This window comes from Patagioenas fasciata, chromosome 1, assembly GCF_037038585.1.
Source record: "Patagioenas fasciata isolate bPatFas1 chromosome 1, bPatFas1.hap1, whole genome shotgun sequence".
Classification (NCBI taxonomy): Eukaryota; Metazoa; Chordata; class Aves; order Columbiformes; family Columbidae; genus Patagioenas; species Patagioenas fasciata.
The window spans coordinates 20,152,581-20,167,630 of record NC_092520.1 but is presented as its reverse complement, the minus strand read 5'-3'; the positions used below and the strand labels follow the sequence as shown (position 1 = coordinate 20,167,630).

Genomic DNA, 15,050 nt, shown 5'->3' with positions numbered 1-15,050 from the left:
CTTAAATGTTGTTCCAGAGTTCTGCTGTAAGTGAAATTAGTCCAGTGTAGGCATGTAAGTAAACTAGATGCTTTATGGGACAAAATTAAGTCTTGAAAGCCTGTGTTTCATTGAGATATGGAGAAGAGTGATGTCAATGGGGAGTTGGCTAGATATTTTCTCATATTTTTAGTTTGTGTCTACATAAATGTAAAGGAACAGAGGTGGAACTTTATTAATGACATATAGGGAAAGGCTAAATAGGCAAAACAAAATTGTGCTGAGAGAGGCCAGAAGTTCGGATACTTTTAATTTACCAATGCTTCCAATAGAGGAGGACTTGCACAAGTTTAGAGAGCTCCTGCTTAAAAATAAAATGCTGCTGAAATCCGATCCTGTTCTTATTGCAGGAAAATGTAATCTCTTGGCTTGTTTGTGGCAAAACAAGGATATAAGTTGATGAAGAAATTATCTTTCCACAGTGATAAACCTGAGTAGTTGAACAGCCAACACCTGAGACAGCTTGTCTGCTGATGGGGTAGGTGTACAGCTACACAACACTGATAGCTTGCCAGGACTTTGACTGTGGTAGTACCTTTGGCTGGTTCAGCAGTCGCTTCACCTGCCTCAGTTAATGGAGTTCCTTTATGGCTACGAGGATGCTTTTCACAATCTTCATCACTTCTGCATAGCAGATTTCAGTCATGCAGTGGCAGTTGCTGCAGATGGGGGTCGAAGGTGGTATAGACATGGACCCCTTAAATCAGTGTGTGCTCTTCCCAGCTATAGTTGTCTTAGTTCACACCTTTTCAGTCATTGGTAGTGCATTTCCAGATGTTGCTTTTCCTGAATTATAAATGTGGTATTCTCAATGAGGTATTGATCTGAGTAAGCTTGTGTAGAGACTTTAAAAATATTGTATACAAATAAAAACTAAACCAAAACCCCAACTTGTTAACACATGTACTGTCAAAGACACAAATTCCTTTGATAATTCAAGATGTGTTACAAAAAATCAATCTCTTAGATTACTGTTTCAGTCAGATTCTCAAATTTTGGAATGAAGATGCAAAGACTTGATTATGCCTGTAGGTGCTGAGGTTCATCTTTAAACTGTTTGTATATATGCATTTATTTTAGTTTACACAGTGTGGTGTAAACAAGAATCACTCAAAATTTATGCATAAATCTCTGCAGAGCATACTCAGCTATCAGATGTGAGATTTTGCAGAGTTCAGAATGAAACAGATTTTTAAATAAGAGATAACAAGAAGGCAAGAACAAGGTTGAACAGAATAGGAGAGCACACTGCGAGTTCGTTGAAGATGGTCTGTAAGAAGTAGTGGAAGAATCTGATAACAGGTAAATGTTCTGTTAACCTTTTGAAGAAATAGATGCATCAATACGCACAACTTCGGTTTGAAATGTGGACTTTGAGAGCTGCTGCTTGCTTATGTGGAGTTTCTTTTCAAGATAAAACAATTGATGTTTGTAGTGTGTTAGAACAGTCATGTTTTCCTTGTGTATGTCAAAAGTCATGAACAGGTAACTGAAGTAAGAACTTCTATGTTTTTTCTCATTAATGTGTTGATATTTCCAAATTTGTCACCTGACAATTTTGATAACTTAAATGCATATTTTTAATGTGAAAATTATAGTATGAGCTTGCATCTTGAAACTTTGAACAAAAAAACATGATAAAAAATAGTGCCAACAGTCATCTCTTCGATTCAGAATATTTTGGTCTTGAATATGGTGCCAGCTGACTACCTTTGTGTGTAAGATGATACAAAATGAAATGGTGTGTTTCCTACCATGTGGTCTTGGCCTAGTCCTGTGCAAACATGGTTGCATCATTAAGGCCTTTGTACTTTGTTCTCAAGTGAAGAAAGTTGTGGCAAACTGGAGTGTCTTTTAAGGGGACAGGTGATGGAAGGGTTTAATTTTAAATAGTGTTCAACGCACATTGAGATGCCTGATAGTTAAATCTGTTATTCAAAGTTGAAATTATTCCCTCATTACAGATGTTTATTTAACATATATGAGAACTGAAGCTTAATGCTTTTTTTAATATTTGTTCACTTGGAAAGCTGTTTTGCGTTGGGTAGGAACAACATCTTACAGGAGTAGCCACTTCTATTAAAATAAGGAAAGTAAAATGGTAATAGAAAGTTGAGAGAAATCTTAGTGCAGCATCAGCAATGTGTCCAGTTGTGCAAGTAAAAGACAAAAAGCCAAGTTTGAGTCCCAGCTTGCCAGAGAGTACAACAGGACAACAGTAGCAAGTAGAGAATCTTTGCTCTTCAGTTTTATGCAGCCGAGTTCTCTGCGTATTCTTCCTTATATTTTTTCTCAGGTTCCTTGGTAGTGTTAGGCACAACTTTTAGCCCAGGTCTGAATAGTGATCTGCTTAGGCTGGGCAAGTGAAGGCTTGGTTTGTTGCAAGGACTGGTTATGTCATATTGAAACAGATCTGTAGACGCCTTCATCTCCTCAAAACACAGGTTTTCATGACAAATAGCACCTGTATTCAACATTGCTGCTTTTTTTTTTTTTGTGTAAACAGGTAAGTCTGTATGTCAGTGGGACCAATAGTTAATAAAGCATTTGCAGGATACTCTGCAGTTTATTAATGCTCTTCTGTTGTCTTTATCTTGAAATACAGATTCTATTTCCTGTGTATTTCAAATCTAATGTAGGATGTTATTTTTTCTACCAAATATGGCTTTATTATCATGGAAGCTAGAAGTTGGTGTTCTTTATTTGTAATCGGAGATAAAAATTGCCACCCAGCAAAGTTAGCATATCGAGGAAATTACTTAATTGCACAATGAATTACCAAATTTTTGGACAGAACCAGAGGCAGTGGGCACCAACAAACACAGGAGTCTCTGTTTGAACATCAGGGAACACTTTTTTACTGTGAGGGTGACCAAGCACTGAGAGGTTGTGGAGTCCCCATCCTTGGAGATATGGAAAGCTGGTCCTGGGCAACTGGCTCCAGGTGGCCCTGCTTGAGCAGGGGGTTGGACCCGGTGACCTGCAGAGGTCCTTTAACCTCAATCACTCTGTGATTCTGCCACCTAGATAAAGCTTTGACCTTATTGAAGTTTATTTGAATTAACATTAAAAACCTATTACATGCTTAGGTATTTGAGTGCTTCCTTACTAGGTTTCATTTCAAGATAGATGTACGTATTGCTTGGTATTGTTAAATTTTACATTTTCACGTGAAGCACTTCAAAGATGAAAGCTCTTTGAGTGAATCTTGAGTTGTTGCTCTTTATAAGGACCGTGCGACCACAGCTTGCCCTGCCCTTTCCCCCAGCACAGTCTTACGGCTTCAGAGCTCTTAGCCCCACAAAGATAATCGATTCTGCTGTCATTATTTTGAAGAGGAGGTTAGGACCTGGCCTAACTTGGCACCTGCTGCACAAGTGACAGGTAAGGAATCTTTACAGGAGGGAATGGGGAGCGTTGTGTCAAGTTGTGTAAGGCAACATTGCTATCACTTTGGAAGTAAACATGCTGTGTATCAGCGAGTTTCACAATTTCTTAGGAATGCTGTTTTTTTGAATTAGAGAAAGATGGATATGCTTAATCTAGGAAGTTTACCTTGAAACTAGATAGCCTGTAGTTTTTTGAAGATTCAGAATATTCTCAAACTACTGAGATCATCACATCTCAGCTATAGATATTAATATAAGCAGTTTTCTGTAATACAAAGTTTGGATGATTTTCTGTAAAATTTTAGAAAACTGTCTCGTAGGCTTTGCCTATGCAGATTTTTGCTACTTTAAAACAATTTTAAAAATTACTTTGAAATCAAACTAAATTGATGTTAATAAAACTACGCATATTGAAGCGTGTCTAAAATGATCTTGGTGGTTCTCTCAGATTGTGTAATTGTAAACTTGCTTACACAGTGTGTAGTGCAATGATATCCTGACTGCTTAAAGCACTAGAGCAGTACTGGTACTACTTAACTCTCTGGTAGCTGTACTGGTTTAACTACATCTATTAATAGTTTACAGCAGACTTTTCTAAATTTGTTTCAGACTCTGTGTGTAAACAAGCCATAAGTTTCTGTGATAGGTTGAACTCCCTCAGAATGTCTAGAACCTGACATAAAGCAAGTTCATGAAATTTTAACTGTAACTTCCAATGCTGAGTTAGGCGACGGTTTCAGATGCTTTTCTTCTGTGAGGTTTCTTTAAGTTTTATGTTAATTGGTGAAGTCACATTTATACATCATTATTTCTAGGTGAAAGAGATGATGAGGGTTAAAGGTTATTCCCTTCCTCCTTCAACAGTTTTATGCTTCTTAGCTGTTCATGATAAGGTAAAGTATCTTAAAATGCTCAGGAACTTTGCATCCATGTAATGGAGCATGTGAGCTCTGAATGGAGACAGTGATACTGTTACTTGGATGGTTTTCTGAGCTGCTCAGCATGAGCACAGTCATTGAAAGTAAAAATCTGAACATGTGAAGGTGTTCCTGCTGTATTAATACATACGTAGAATGGATAATTATGAAAATCACTGTTTGGTTAGCCAGCTCTTCTGGTGCTGCACATTCCTCAACTTCCCGTGGGAATGTTAGCAATATAGGGGAGAGAGGGCTGTTTTCAAAATATGGGATTGAGTTGCCGTTTCATATGGGATTATAATAATGACTTCGTATGACTACAGCCTCATAGCAGAAAATTTTACAAAAATATAATGTATATATAAAATACATTAAAAAATGTTACACTTCAATTATCCTGTGTGATATAAGCCTGAGTGATGTTAGGAGGTTAAAGATTTTATTCCCTTCTGGTTAAATCCAAACTTCTTTGAAATTGTAGGGAACCATTTTTAGCAAAAAAAAAGAAGATCCTACTTTTGTATTAAGTGCGTGTTCTTACATTTAGGAACATAATGACTCGCAAATGAACTATTTTTATTAAATTTACAAAGTACTTAGACATTTCAGTGTCTTCATTTAGACCTTGCTTAAGCTGTGCAGATGAAATCTTTGTCCTTTCTGTTTAAATATTTTCAGACATGCTCATCATTCCCCAAATATTGAAGAAAAAGTTTAACTTCTGCATGAGTGAAGTTTTGCAGTCCAGGCAAAACAGAAAAATAATTGTCCCTTGATTGAAGTATTGTCATTGGTAACTGCCACCATTTTTTCTTTTTTGGTGTCTGATTCCAGAAGAGGAATATGACTACGTTCACATTCCTCATGCTGTGTAAGATGCTAACTTCAGATACCATATACCTTATAAATAGAAAGTCGTGAAATAGATCTAAAATGTTCTTAATAGCTGTGTCAAGGGAATTGAATGCCTTGCTGGCTCAGTTCAAAAATTTGCCCGTCTGCTGCTAGGATCTCCTGAGCCTTAATTTGGTAGTGTTCACTTTTTCCCTTAAATACTTCTAGCTGTTGGCAGGTATTTGCTCTTAATTTGGGGAAGGTTATCTTGCAGTTTGTCTCTGGTAATCAGTGGCAGCCATGCAATGATGCCCAGGAGACAACTGATTTGCTCCCTGATGGTTTTATGGTTGCAAGTGTGTGCTCTTGTCCTTAGCAGGGGCTACTCATGATTAAGGTGAGCAGGTTCGGCCAGACTTGAATAAAAATTAAGAATGGGGAGGAAGAGATTGCTTGATCACTTAAAAATGTCTAGCACTGTGTCTTTTGTTAGTACATCAGCAGCCAACATTGTTATCTGTTACCTTTTGATAGGTAAACCTGAACAAGTGCAAACATGAACACAGCTCTGCGGATCATCACGGGTTCCCTTTGGAAACCCCAAATAAATGGCCACAAGGGATTGTGTGTTCTCCTGAGAACAGCTCGGCACTGGAGTTCTTCCTTTCTGTGTGATGGATAGTGGCTCTGCTACTCTCAATGATCCCTATTCCTGCTGGTGCAAAATGTTGTATGGTCCACTTCAGTGGAAGTCAAAATTTACCTGTGCTGCTCTTGCTAGGTAATTTTTCAAGTAAACATAAAATAAACTTTGTTACAGTAGCTCTCAAAAATCCTACCATTTTTTTTTTTTTAAAAAAAAAGGCAACCTGTCAGTCAAGCCAATGAATCTGCACAGCATCGGGGTGTGTGAGGTAAACGTAAAACATCCTTTGGTGGTGTGGATTGTCCTTGCTGTTCCTGCTTAGGATGCTGCTGTGGCAGCTTGGAGCTTGTCTCGCATCACAATTCTCTATGGGAAAGGCAATTGTGGGGAGTATCTGTTAAGCTGAATCTATTGCTTGAGATAGGTTGTACTGAGGAGCTGGTTTTCAGTTTTCCTTAATAATGGCACAGTGGATGCACAGTATCACTCACTTTGTGTGTGATGCATCTGTTCTCTTCAGACTAGGCATGTTTATCATGCTGTTAGCCTCTTAAAATATTTCAGATTCCTTTTGCTTGGCACCATACCCACTTTGAGCTTTAATTTAAAGAAAAGCTTTATCATATGAATGAAGATGATTCAGAGTCACTTACTTTGGTGTGTTCCTGCTTACTCTTACAGATCCCTTTTTTCAGAACTAGCTGCTAGGATACGTTCAAGTCTAACAAAGTGCTGTTAAGTATGAACAATGGGGTTTGTTTAGGTTTCTGTAGGGTAAGGAGGTTGGAATGATCTTAATTTCTTGGTAGAGAGAGAATCCCAAAGAAATAGTGCAAAGGGAGAGACACACTGTTTAAAAGAAAACACAGACACACTAGAACCACTTTGCAAGTATTTGAGTTATGGTAAATGGTTAATTTATAACAACATGACTATGTAGTCTTACTGGCTGGTTTTAAGGCTTGTCTTCAAAAACATATCAAATTTATTGGCTACAGTTTTGTCACTAGTATCAGCTGCCAAGAATCTGTCTCACTGCTTTCTCTTCAGTGAACCTGGGTGGCCAAGAGAGTGAAGGTCATACCCACTGGCTGTTACTGAAAGGAGAGAGACTGTGTTAGGCCTTTAGAGATATTAGCCTTGCTGTTTGTAGATAGAGTGAAAAAGGAAGAAAAGCCTGATTAATATTAAAATAGAGACTGAAAGATGTGCAGTTTGTAATTGTAGCTTCCCTTAGGACGGGTAGTACTCATCAGTAGCTGGATTGGTTTCACCATATGGAGGTGGTGTCCTAGGACACTAATATTTGTGCAGATGACAGTTCCAGCCTGGTCCCCTGGCCATTATTGTATTGGACCTGCTCAATGATTTTAATACTGGCACTTGTAAAATTACAGCCCTAGTTATAAAGTGTTAGTGTCCTGTGCTTTGTCATATCTGCTTTAGGAAGAAGGTATGATCTCACAGAATGTCTGTGTTATGGAATAGGTAACAGAACATTTGAACTTTGATATGTGTTATAGCAAGCTGCACCATGGTGAGGGGAAAGATAAGGAAGCAAATGGGAGAATTGATGGATTAAGGGCACTTTTAATAGGACTCAGACATGAAATTCTGCCGACTTTGAAATCATATTTATGCTGAGCTGCTAGCCTCAGCTGTACCCAATAAGGCAAACATTACCTTTATTGTTAATGTTTGTGGTTGTGTGTTGTAATTTGCACATATGTCACTTCTGAGTTGCTTTTTGGGGCTGTCCCTGGAGCAAAACTAATGTGAAAGGTGCAACCTGTGTTTGGCTTTCCAGAGTAATTCTTTCTGTAACAAATAGTTGGCAGGACGTGCTGAGTTCTCTGATCATCAAACAGGATCCTGAAATGTAGGTAAATTGTTTTAAGAAGTCTTTATCTGAGAGCATAGAGAGCTCTTGATCCCTTTGTGCCCCTGTCACCAGGGTCTTTCCACACATTCGGCCTCTCTACAGAGGTTTCTTTTGGGCTCCTTGGTTCTGCAACATGTTTCTGTGTCTGCATCCCCAGCTGGAGCAATGGATTATGCTAAACATATCAAACATTGCAGTGCTCACATGTTCCATTAAATTGGGGTATTTGTGGAGAAGAGGTGATTTTAGTTGTGGGTGAGGGAGGAGGGAATGTGTGCGTATGGGTGGGGTGAGAGCTGTTTTGAAACCTGAATGACTGGGGCAGGGAGCTGTTGGATTTTAAACACTTTAGTTATCCAAACTATTTTGCCTATGGACTCTGGAAGAAGACGCACAGAGTTCAGGATGGATGCCTTTATTAATGCTTTCAGTTATTATTTAGGCCTTTTTGAATATACTAGCAATAATTTTAATTATTAATGTAATAGGACTAAAATTATACTCTGACTTGCCATTAGTTCTTCCAGTTGCACATACTGCTAATCCAAGCAGATCTGTTGCAGATTTTTGACATTACGAAAGTCTTAAACGTTTGCAGCAGTTTCTAATGTTCTATTATTAATATGTATTTTAGTGAGACTTTTATGCAGTTCTGCTCTGAAATGTTATTCTGAACTAGGACAACATTTTACTCCAATTTAATTCAGTTGTATTTTCAGAGATAGAATTGCCTCTTTTAAGTATCTGCTAAATGTCTGTACCACAGCAGGCTGTGGAATGGGGATGAGACTGTATTTGTGCTTCCACACCCTCAGTACAACTACAGTGAGAGCAGCTAGTTCTCAAGTTTTGTTAGTAACTGTGTGTGCAAGTGTCCTAATTATTGTGGTGGCAATGAGAAGGATGAAATGTCACTTTGGCCACGTTCATTGACAGGCTGGAAGAAGACAGTGTTGTGTTTGATAGATGTGTTTTAAAAACCCTCTGAAGAGAAGTGACTTGGGGTTCTTTGGAGGAGAACTGCACTCAATCTATTCCAAGCAGAAGTATGAAAATATAGGAACTTTGTAATGTTCTTGGAACAGCTGTTTTTTAACCACTGACATCGTAAAATAAGATTTAAAATCTTTCAAGAAATCTGTGTAGTAACAACTAAGTGGTTACAATGGGTAGAGAATAAATTGATTTTTTTTTTCCGGTAATGTGACGTTTTCTTTTATTTCTCCATATTGTGGGAATTTGAAAAGAGAAACTACTGTATTTTCTAGTGTGTCACAGTTATTTACTGTTTCTTTATTTTTTTAGGTTACTATTAAAATAATAAAATGCAGATGAAGACTGGCTTATGCAGAATCCTTCTGCTGTCTTAAACAAAAGGGATTCCTAAACCAAGTGTTAGTACAAGGTATGTATTAGGATATTTGGTTTATTCAGCAATTTCTGAAATTAGGAGCCCTCTTTTTGTTCACATTTGCAATTTGATGTAGAGTAATTCTGCTTGTACGCTTCAGCTAATACTTGCTTTTGGATAATGTAATTCCTTGCATAATTCCTGTTCTATGTTGACATGTTTTTAAAGGACTTGAAATATATGTATGCAGCAGAAATATATGTTTGCAGACAGCTCAATATCTGGCTGGCTGTATGGTGTCTTACATCCCAAACCACAGTGCCACATTAATATGATGTCCTATCTGAGCTAGTGGATGCTGTCAGTATGTTGCACTCAGAATCCAGTTTGTACCATCAACACTGTAGTTTCTTATTCGGAACAGTCCTTGGGATTGGCCTTTGGTCCAGAAGGCCATGGCCATGTACCCTGTAAGACCTGGTGTAGAGTTGGGTTTGTGTACGTGCAGGTGTGTGGTGTTGTCTGCCCTGGGCGTTGGGAGCGTCTCTGCGGACTGACAGATAGGGAGGTTTTAAAGGGAGATGGACGCAGCTTGGTTCAGTAGTTCTGAAATTCCAAAATATCAGTTTTATAAAGTAAAAATTATTTTAAACACTGGGATTTGACCAAGGTGTGCAAGTTTTGCTGATACAGCAAGAGGAATTTGCGTTAGTTCTCTTCTGTGTTTGGCCCAGTGAACATACTCAGAACTGTCTCTATAGTGATGTTAACAGTAAACAGAGAGCTAGATATATTGAGCTATTTATCAACATCTGAGAGATGTAATCAATCTTTCATATTGGAGGTAAAAAGGCGGGGTGGGACTAAATGATGTTCAAAGGTCCCTTTCAACCCAAACCATTCTGTGATTCTATAGTAGTAGTCTGTGTGATTTATTGCTAATTACGGAGGTCCTTTTACTGATTTCCAAGTCACCTGGTAAATTAATGTTGGAAGTTAAGCAGTAAAACTTCAGAGAGTTGCATGGGAAATATGAACATGATGGGGTTCTTTGTCATTCTGTAAAAAGCATGGAAAGGGCTACATGAGAGAAGAAATATTTCTGCAGTAATACTGCTCAAACTGTACTCTTGAGTTATGACTAATACTGAAAAATTGCTCATGTGCTCTTTGATGCCCAAGACTGAAATAGTTCAAAATTTCTACCCAGGAGAAGCAGAATCCTCTTACACACTCCACAGAAGCTCTGCTTCCTTTTTTTTGTACCTTTTACTCTCTACCTGCTATGCCTTGTTGCCTATTTCACTTCTGTAGCGCTGCTTTGTACCAGGATTTTTCCAAATTAAAAATTTTCTGTGTGCATGCTTCAGAGGAAGAGTTGGGGCCCTGTTCCCCTCCTGGTGTTGAGGTCACCCCAGGCAGGTGCTGTATGTCAGACAGTCTGGTAGTTGCCTTTGCTGCTGGCAATGACTTCTCCTCTCCTGAGCTCTGTGGTGCTAACTCGCATCTCACCTCTGCAGTGGAAGTTGGGGCAGGCTTTTCACAGAACCCCAGAATACCTGAAGTTGGAAGGTGTTGTGGAGACTTGTATGCCAACATGCTGCTCAAAGCAGGATGCCAGGTAGAGCAGGTTGCCCAGGACTATGTCCATTTGGGTTCTCTAGGAAATGGAAACTCCACAGCCTGTGGGCAACCTGTGCTGGTGCTTGGTCACCCTCACAGTAAAACTTTCCTGATGTTCAGAGGGAAGCTCCCATTTTTCAGTTTGTTCCCATTGCCTCTGGTCCTGTCCCTGAGCACCACTGGGAAGACTCTGTCTCTGCCATCTTTATATCTCTCATTAGATGTTTGTAAATATTTGTAAGATTTTGCCCCACCTTTTCCAGGCTGAACAGTCTCAGCTCTTTCAGCCTTTTAGAACATGAAAGATGCTCCAGTCCCTCAGTTGTCTTCCATTCACTGAACTCAATCCAGTATGTCCATGTCTCTTGTACTGGGGAGCGCAACACAGGACACAACACTCCAGATGTCTCACCAGTGGTGAGTAGAGGAGAAGGATCATCCCTCTTCATCTGCTGGCAGCTTTCTTTGTAGTGAGTGCAGGATGCCATCAATCCTCTTCGTGGTCAGGTTATATTCTTTGCTCATGGTGGTTCTTGGACTTGGTGTTCACCAAGACCCCCAGGTGCTTATTGGCAAAGCTACTTTCCAGCCAGTTGGCTTCCAGCTGTGCTGGTGTCTGGGATTATTCCTCCCCAGGTGCAGGATTTGGCATTTCCCTCTGAATGTCATCAGATCATGTTGAGCCCATTTTTCCAGCCTCTTGAGGTCAATCTGGATGGAAGCATGACTCTCTAGTGTATCAGCCACTCCTCCCAGCTTCATGTCCCCAGCAGACTTGCTGAGGGTATGCTCTGTCCCATCAACCAGGTCATAAATTAAGATGCTGGAAAGGCCTGGCCCCAGTAGGAATTCCTGGAGTACTTTGCTACTTGCTGCCCTCTAAACTGTACTTTGTGCCGTTGATGAGAACCTTCTGAGCCTGGCTGTTTAGCCAGATTTCAGTCCACCTCATTGTCCACTTAACCTAGTCTGTGCTTTATCTGCTTGTCAATGAAGAAACTACGGCAGTGTCAGAAACCTTCCTAAAGTCAAGGTAGACAATACCCTCTGTTCTCTCCATATCCACTGAACTGGTCACCTTATCACAGAGGCTGTCAGGTTAGGATCCTTAAGGATTTGCAAATGACCCCTGTGTAAATCCATGCTGACTACTCCCAGTTACCTTCTTGTCCTTACTGGTCTGGAAATGGTTTTCAGGTGTGGTTGGTCCATCACCTTCCCAGGGCCTGTAGTCCCCCCAATCCTCCTTCCTGCCCTTGAAGACAGGAGTGACATTTCCTTTCCCTTGTCCTCGCATGCCTCTTCCAGCTGCTGTGTCCTTTCAGTGACAGTGGCCTCTCAGTGCCAACAGCCACTTCCCTCCCATCAGGCCCAATGCACTGAACTCATGTCCAGATTAAGTGTTCCCTGACCTGAGCCTGTTACCTATTGGGCAGCGGTGTCTGAGGAGGTGGGAAAACTGATCTGCACTCTGTTGTGTGGTTTTGCCTTGCCCTTTGCGAAGGACTTCCCTGTTATTTTCTTAGTAACATCACAGTAAAATTGTAATATAAAAATAATCACACAATAATGCATAAGATACATCAGGCTATGGAAATAAGTAAACTACAAGCATTTACTCACAACATTTATAAAAGACAATGCAGTTAAAACTCTTTAGCAGAAAAGAAGTAGTGACAGAAAAAACACTTAATTTTTTCAAAGCTTGACTCGGAAGAGGTTTTATGTCAGCTGATGTTTCAGCTTTCTTTCTCATCTTTATGTATCAGGCTGGCCCTGTGCAAAGGAGCCATTTGAGCGCTTGGCAGGTTTCCTTGGCGTCTCAGAATTTTTATGTCCTCAACTTAAGAGTTTCCTTCCTGTGAAGGGAAGAGCCCTGGCCAAGGTTCCTTGGAGATACAAGTGTTTCTTTGACTGGCTAAATAATGACTCCTTGTCCAAGGGGAGTGATAAAACCCTTTTTTTCTCAGTCCCCATTATTAGTTTGTGTGTTTGCATTTCAGATTGCAGCGTGAACCTGGATGACACAGCCTAATGGCCTAATTAAAGGGTGTTAAAAATTGAGGGTAGACAAAAACGTGAGTGGACTGCATTGTCCTTGGGGCAGTGTGCAATAGCAAATGGTGAAAAAGTTGCAGAAGCCTGGGAGAGTGAGCCAGGTCAGGCACAAAAAGTTGCACCTGCTCAGTTTGGTCTTCCTTAACTGGTGGCTGAGCAGTATTTTGTAGACATCAGAGCAGGCCTTGGTGTGTCATTGTGTTCCCTTCTTCAGTGCTGAAATGTTTGCATATAGTTCTGTTGGACCAGAAAATGCACCAGGTTCTGATTTAATTTGCAGTGAGGTCAAAATATTGTGTGTGGCTGCCTGCTGCTGCGGTTCCTGTACAGTGGCAGTGAGTTCCAGGTGCCTCTTGGAAGGGCCACGAAGGGAAGTGTTAGCATTTCCCAGCTCTTTATCCAACCACATTTGCTAGTGCGCTGCTTTGTAGTTCGAGTCGTGTTGTTTGCAGTACTTTGAGTACAAAAGTGTGTTTTCAAGGAAGTTATCACTCAAGTATCTCTTGTAACTCCCCAGCCTGAATCGCTTATTTCCTGAAAACGTTCTTCTCTGCATTAGGTTTCAGTGCAAAGTGCTGGTGGCTGCACACCCTCAGAAATGAAGAGGGCTTCTGCTGTAGTGTGATTACAAGGACCATCGGGGTGAGAAGATAATCGTGTTGTCACTCATTAGAGCACTTAACAGTGGTTGTGATTCTTGTGATGTAATCTGTTTCTTTTGTGCTCAGTTATCAGTCTCTTTGTATTATTTTTGTGCCTGACAAATGTTGTGTTCTCTTTTTCTTCATTGTTCTCTCTGCTCCTGGGCACAAGAACAATGTTGTTACACCATAAAATCCTTAATTAAATCTGTGACACCTAGGTGAGCAGGGGAGAGGTTTGAATTGCTGCTCTGGGTTGAGCTGTTCTCTCTACCTGTAGACAGCTCTGCCCTGCAAGACCTGAGGGAACCGGCCGCTGGAAATGATGGCAGTGGGACCAGCCTGGATTGGTGTGTCCCTCTCCAGCACCCCATACGAATCTGAAGACATCTGCTTGCGAGGTTCAACGTGCCTTTTGCTGTATGAGGTGAGTTACAGCTGCTGTGACATTACATTTTTCAGCCTCTGGCAGAGCATGTGGTAGCAGCGTTCAGTGCAGTATTCAGTAGTGTAAAGCTGCTCTCGGCCAGCTTTGTGGAACTGAGGCTTTGACTCCCTTTTTATCTGGGCTGTACCAGAAGCAGATTTTCTTTCAGATCTCCAATACTTCCAATACTCAAATGCTTCTGATAACAGGATTAAAATTTGTACCTGTTACAATAGGAATCAGAGTAATTGATACATTGAAAGGCTGCTCCTTGGTTAAATGATTGGTTTTGGACTTAAAACAACTTTAGACTTAAATGAAGTGAGTAAAAAATAATTTCAAGCAATAAAATATGTGACAAAAGATGGGGAAATTGTGGGTTTATATTTAAAGAAAAAACAATGGTGTGGATTGTATTTAAGTTGTAGTAATTAGAAGGAGCATGGAAGCATTGGGTGAGCCAGCAACAGCTGAAAAGGACTGGAAGGAAAATGTCACCCAGTGGGGACATTAAAGCTGCACTAAGATTTCACTGTCCGTGCAGTCGAGTTGGAAGTTGTGATAAAAATACCTGCTGTCTAAATGCAGACAAATAAAAAGATGAAAAACCCATGAATGAAATTAATAATGAAATGCAAATTTTGATGTGATTTCTTCAGCCTTACAGTGCTATTATAACAGGATCTTTCTTTCTATTTCCTGTAATCAGCGAGGCAGTGAACATGAATCAAGGACCTGAGAGGAACCTCATGAAGTTTGAAAAAGGCAAATTTGAAGTTCTGCAGTGGGTACAGAAAAACCTGATGCAGCTCTGCAGCAGCTGCTCAGGCAGTCCTGAAGGACCAGCCAAGATGAAGGCTGTCAGAAGAGCACAGCTGAGCAGGGGCAAGGAAGGACACTGCTCCTCCTCTCAGTGCTGCTGAGACTGCAGCTGGAGTGCTGGGCCCAGTTCTGGGCTCCTGAAGACAAGAGATCTATGGGAACAGTCCAGTGGAGGCCACTAAGATAATCAGGAGGTTCAAGCACAGGAGTTGTGGTGACAGGCAGTGGGTTTGCTCGCTCTGGAAAACAGGATGCTCAAGGGCTAGGAAGTCCAGCTTCAGCTGTGTAATGGAAGGGGTAGAGAAGATAGAGCCAAGCTCATCTTAGAGGTGCACAGTAATGAGGACATTTTGTGTAATTTTCAGTGTACATATGTGTTGCATCATACCACTAATAAAAACAGTGCAAGTCAGTATGG

General features: G+C 40.4%; 1 protein-coding gene across 9 annotated transcripts in view; it reads left to right on the top strand.

The window, feature by feature from the left end:
* The window catches only part of PSPC1 (paraspeckle component 1), a 63,354-nt gene extending 48,310 nt beyond the window's left edge, over positions 1 to 15,044 (top strand). For 2 of the 9 annotated variants that reach the window (XR_010650911.2, XR_010650904.2), the window contains 4 exons: positions 9,016 to 9,115; positions 13,302 to 13,384; positions 13,664 to 13,810; positions 14,520 to 15,044. The gene's annotated coding sequence lies outside the window, so the exon portion shown is untranslated. Of the gene's footprint in view, positions 1 to 389; positions 4,322 to 5,716; positions 5,964 to 9,015; positions 9,116 to 13,301; positions 13,385 to 13,663; positions 13,811 to 14,519 lie in introns of those variants that run through there. The other 7 variants (XR_010650912.2, XR_010650905.2, XR_010650909.2 and 4 more) reach the window with 6 other exon arrangements.
* Positions 15,045 to 15,050: the final 6 nt, after the last annotated feature.